Genomic DNA, 6,000 nt, shown 5'->3' with positions numbered 1-6,000 from the left:
CAAGGAATTCCGGAACCCTCACCACCTAGAGTGTTCCAAGTGTTCTATGTGGTGTTTACCTAGCAACAACACTTTGATTGGCTACAAAATGAAGCATCATAATTGATGCATTGTTGGTGAATAAAGTCGCCCGTGGCACTCTAGAATGTTGACCATTTGGGCGACTTTATTCACCCTCGGCACTGAATGAGGTAATGTCATGTTGAAACTGTGAGGGTTCACATCCATAGCTTTACTGTAAGACCAAGTTACAGATCCTTCTTTCAAATGGGGCCTTTGTGAAGAATCACTGTATATCAGATCTTGATGTAGAAATAAGTAAACATTTGCTGCTTTACTACTGTGCTGTAGAGTGTAACTCTAAAGAGTCACTATCAAAAAAGTACTTTACTTTCAGCAATACTGTAGGCATCAGACTCAATGTGGAGGTGACAGGAGACATCCGGTATCACCACCTAATGGGGTAGAATTGACAGAGAAGTTTATTGGGGGTAAATTGAGATGCTGTAGCAGAATGAAATTGAGGATATATCTTCCTAGGAGACACAATAGTTACCTTGTGGATGAATCATACTGTTCTAATTCTGTGAGCAATGATCGTCTATCTGCAACCTATTTTGCTTCTCCAAAGATTTTCATATTTCTAGGATGGCACCTTTAGTTGAGGCTTGATTTATGTATGCTTTTTGGGCACCGGAGGTGACTTTGAGTTATATCAATCTCAGGCACCAACAAACTTAATTTAGTTCCTTCCTTATTTTGCTTGTTTTAACTGTTACCCAAGGCTATTTAGAATGGGTCTACCCAAGTCTCCTAACTTAATCTGCCATTTAGAGGCTGAGAGGTGGGGGAAAGCAAGAGGCAATACGCTTCGTGATTGGATGAAAAAAGTAACCAAGGAAACCACAGTGCTTAAAGTGTTGTAAATTGGTTTAAACCTATTTAACTGCATTGTGCGTGGCAGCATCGGCGTGGAGTAAACATGATCAATCAGTGATGGAGAACAACCCAATCTGTTTGGACACCCTGCTCTTCGTTTGTGTATGCCCCTGTTAGGCCTGTGTATGCCCCTGTTAGGCCTGTGTATGCCCCTGTTAGGCCTGTGTGTTCCAAGTGTTGCAAGTTGACTGCAAGAGTGTTTTATGGAAATTTGGAAAATAATTAAGGAAAGCGTTTCAAAGGTACCCTCATAAATAATGTAAATACAGCGTTAAATGTGCCTGACAGCCAGTGCTGGCGCTGCAGAATGTCCGCTGAGCTGGTCTGTCTGGTCATCAGGTGCATTCCTTGGAGTGCCATAAATTGACAGGAATGGGAGACACTGCGGAATAAATGGGACGGCTTGAATGAGGAACGGTCCCTATTAATAACATGCCCGAATATGATATCTTCTAGCCTACAGGAGTGGACAGTCCAGGTTGAGAAACAAATAATTAAATGACTTGTCTTTGTATTATGATTTTGAGCCATACTACTACATCATACAGCAGTAGTAGTTTTCTTCTTCTTCTTCTTCTTCTTCTTCTTCTTCTTCTTCTTCTTCTTCTTCTTCTTCTTCTTCTTCTTCTTCTTCTTCTTCTTCTTCTTCTTCATCAGTTTTTGCACTCTTAAAATACACGGCTTAAATCACTCAGGATTATACCTTGAGTTAAGAAGCCAGAGTAATGTCTAATTTCTTCCCCAGAGTGCAGTGCAGCCTTTCTAAGTGTTGGTTTAGCCTGTAGGCCTGTGACGGATGAGTGTGATGTCTCTGCCCCAGATCTCCAGGAGTGTGTCCCCTTTGATATTCCCTGACTCCAGGGCGTACATAAGCTTGTTGAGGAAAGGAGTCAAGGTCACTCCTACTGTCGCTGGAGCCTCATGAATATTATGATTAATCAGAGTCCTTTGGCTGGAAGTAATAACAAACCCTGGCATTGTTGTGAAAAGTGCATAACCCATTTGAGGCTGGTTTTGAGGAGCTGTCTTTGTTGTTAGGCCCCATTGGCGCTGTTTGCTTTGAATGGAAACAAAAGGTTTCTTGTAGGCACCTGTGGTGAGATGAACGTAGATCGCTGTGTTCATATTATAGATTATCTTGCTCTTTTATATTCTGTAATTAAATATTTTTCGTGTGTATACATATTGATTATAAATACACAGCATGTGTCTCATGTTTTCAAATTTCATGGGGAAATCCAACACGGTGCAGTAAACTAATTGATCTCCTGTCATGAGGAAAAAAGGTCTCTACAATGAATCAGCCCACCTTTTGTAATTACTGCATTTAATTGAGTAATTTCATATGACGGCTTCGTAGAAAGGAATCAATTGAAGTATTCAGGTTGGTCAATAGCGTAGTGTACACAGCCTCTAGATATGTCCCATGCAGCAACGCCTGCAGAGCAGTGAATAGTCGACATCATTTCATGTGCAATTAGACCAGCTCAACAGATATGACTCTCTTTATTAGGGAGACGTTGAAACACGGTTTCCTTTCTTTATCAACTCCAGGGCAGCCTCTGGGAAGACAATATTTTATATTACCCGCAAGTCCATTTGTCACGATAGTGTAATGTTAATGTTTATTTTTACGAGCCGTAAAACAAGAACCAAGGTTACCTTGCCTCTCGGCGTAGTGTGTTCTGAACAATTAACCTGTCCAACTCAAAGCCAACATGTTGGCTAATTTATTAGTGTTCATTTGCCGGTGGAGTGGAACTACGGATGGAGTCACTGCTGTGGTTCCAGGCGTGGTTTCCTCTCTCCGCCAGGCTGTCACTGTCTCCGTCACAATGTGGCCAATTTAAAGGCCTTGTTCCTCTGAGGAAGGCCACCCCTCTTTACCTGTCACAGTGTTACTCAAGTGGAAACAGGTGTCTCATTCGATGCTCTCCAGACCTGCATTCTACTTATTTATTTAATTGAATTCTCCTGATGGTCCCCCTTTTGCAAATTGACTTGTTCCTCCCACTGATGTTTTTCTCGCGAGTGCCTGACAGCTCTTGAGGCGTCCTGGGAAAGCCTTGATGGGCGTTAGACAAGGTTTCAGATGCCGAGAGGACCTAGACGCTTGTAAGGTTATCAGCTGTAGCCTACGCTCGCTGGTTTGGTTATTGTAGTGGGATAGTGGGGTAGTGGACAGGAATAGTTACATTTTTTTAAAGTGATGAGGTGACAATGCTAATCTGCATTTCAAATATAACTGTTATTCATGTGTTTGTAGATTAATTTTGTTTATGTTTTACTTTGTTGAGTGTTCTGATTCGAGATTAGTTCATGTGTTTTGCATCAGCCTCCGGTAGCAAGTGTCCATTTTCCTTCAGGTTCCTGTCAGCAAATATGTCATCTCCCCCGTATTGATTTACAGTCCAAACAGCAAATGTCACTATCATCCCAGCTCTACTTCCTTGAAGATAAAGGCTTTCTTTGAATGTGGACATTTCCCTAAAATATTCCTTTATTTTATGTGTGCTTTCCCTTGTTTAATGGGAAAATAGAAAAAAACAAAACGTTTTTTTTATCACCAACATTGACCTTCAATTACAAAACTTTCACGACCTCGAACCTTGGCTTTTACTTACTTACTGTAAGTTGACATTTATAAATACCGAATGTCCCTCTGAATTGCTTTTTGTTGAAGTCACTGTATTGCAGGGCCAGATAGCATCAGTCCATTTGTGAAAGACTAAGTATGGGCTGGAGGGGCAGACAGGAGTGAGGAGGACACTGCTGCTGGTCTAAAGCACAGCATGTATGTGGAGGACAAAACTGTTAGCTGAGGGCTCCTCTGCAAGCCTATCAGTCACCATAGCGATGGAAGGTGGAGATAAAGATGGTACTCTCCCTTGCTCCTCTGTTTGTGTACCCAGGACAAGAAATCGATACGGCCGGCTTCAGAGACTATTTTACAGTCAGGGCACCTCTCAGCTTAAATGTTTGTCTGTTTTAGTCAATGACACTTCTCTGCAAACTATTACCCACCGGGAACGGAGAGCAAACGTGAAACAAATAAAGTAGACGCCACCGACGCGCCCCGGCATTGTTTGCGCTTACAGATGGAATCCTGATAGTGGGGAAATTTTCTTTGCACAGCGTCAAAAAAAAATCTATCACGGCCAAGATCAGAGCTATTACATTACAGCCTCGGAGGAAATATTACTTTTCTCGTGGGCTTGTTCTGTCCCGGATCTCTGTGTCCACCTATCGTGGGGGGGGGGATATGGTGGATAAAGGAAGATTTCCTGGCTGATATGAAATAAAGGTTATCTGGATCTTGGCCATGCCTCTTGTATGACATGCAAAGCCAAAATGAAAACAAGAAAACAATTCTGCTTGAAAACTCATTTGTGCACAGCACACAGCACATGCTCTGACATGACCATGATTCTCTTTGGGAGTGAGTCTAAAATTTTAGGGACATACTCTGTGGTAATGGTGTTGAGCTTTATTATTTATTTGGAAATAGGAACAGTTCCTATTCTACTAATAGCAAGAACCGCTAATAATAATAATACAACGAAACATTTTTACATCAGATAACATACTAATAATTGAATGGGTGTCTGCAGGGAGCCTCTAGAACAGCAGATTGACACTACAGACTAGTTTCACAGAGATAATACAGTGAGAGTGATTCTCACGGCTGCATAACAGGGTGAAATGGAATTTTAATAGTACACTTTCCTAATCTTCTCCCCTATGTTTTAAGGCACTCCATGTTCCCTCCGCTTTTAAGCAGCACATTATTTTAAGCAAATTATTTGGCTGAACTTCCATAACAAAGGGGCCTCGTTTTCTGACAAAGGAACTCATTTGACAATTCACTGTTTTGGAGCAGAAAAGAAAGGCAGAAAAACCTGGTGCCTGAGGTCTGGCAGAGCAGACATGCCACTGCTAAACATCGCTCACCTGGATCCAGGCAGGACCAAAATAGCACTTAATGCACCCACTCTCACTTTGTAAATGTTTCTTTGTTCCTCTGTCTCTTGCATTACCTCTTATGGCAGCAAAGACCCATGTCTGGTTCTCTCAAGGGATTTCTCCCCCCATCGTAGCCAAGTACTCTCCCCACCGAGAGAACTTAACCCTTGAGCCACCGCCACGGTGCCTTGCAGACTCAAAGCTGTCAGTTTTACTTCTTGAACAAATGGATGCTTACGAAAAAACAGGTTTCATCGTGTCGCTTGTCACATTGCTTGTGAAAGAGCACACAAATATGTGTGGGCTTGGTGGTGTTGCATGTTGGGCACATGCCAAAACATGTCTGTACAATACATTAACATTTAAAGCTCAGCAATTGGAGTGATGTCCATGCTTTATTACCGTGGTAGTATTGATGATTATTACAGAAGCGTATATGTGGAGGAGGAGAGGGTATGTAGGTCCTCTGTGGCTCAGTTGGTAGAGCATGGCACTAACAACGCTTAGGTTGTGGGTTTGATTCCTGCTGGGACCATACATACTGAAATGTATGCACTTGCTGCAATGCAAGTCGCTTTGGATAAAAGCGTCAGCTAAATGGCATATAAAAAAAAAAATCCTTCTTCTAGCATTGTGACTGCCTATGGCCCCTGGCCCGAGCATTGATTACTTTATCTTATGATGACTGTTGGATAGATGATTCACTTACTTAAACAAATGTATTTGTTGTAAGTCGCTTTGGATAAAGGTGTCTGCTAAATGCCATAAATGTAAATAAATGTAATATATTACATATATAGTATGTCAGCAGGGCATGGGCCGGATTCTAACCCATGCCGACATGGGCATATGTGTGTACTATAGGCCATGCTGCTGGACCACTAATGACAGATTATTCATCATCATTACCACTTTCAACATGTGCCAATACAATAATATGGGCTCTACCATAACCACCAAATATCAACTTGTATCTCTCCTACGGTGTTGTACCTTTCTTAAAGGACAGTTTTGTCAGACTGGAGAACATTATGAGAGTCAGACCTCGGTAGTGCAGTGCAATGATTCGTCTTGACAGGGATGGGGAACCTCCCTCTC

The sequence above is a fragment of the Argentina silus genome, assembly GCF_951799395.1.
Source record: "Argentina silus genome assembly, chromosome: 12".
Taxonomy (NCBI): Eukaryota; Metazoa; Chordata; class Actinopteri; order Argentiniformes; family Argentinidae; genus Argentina; species Argentina silus.
Note: the sequence above shows the minus strand (reverse complement) of the source record.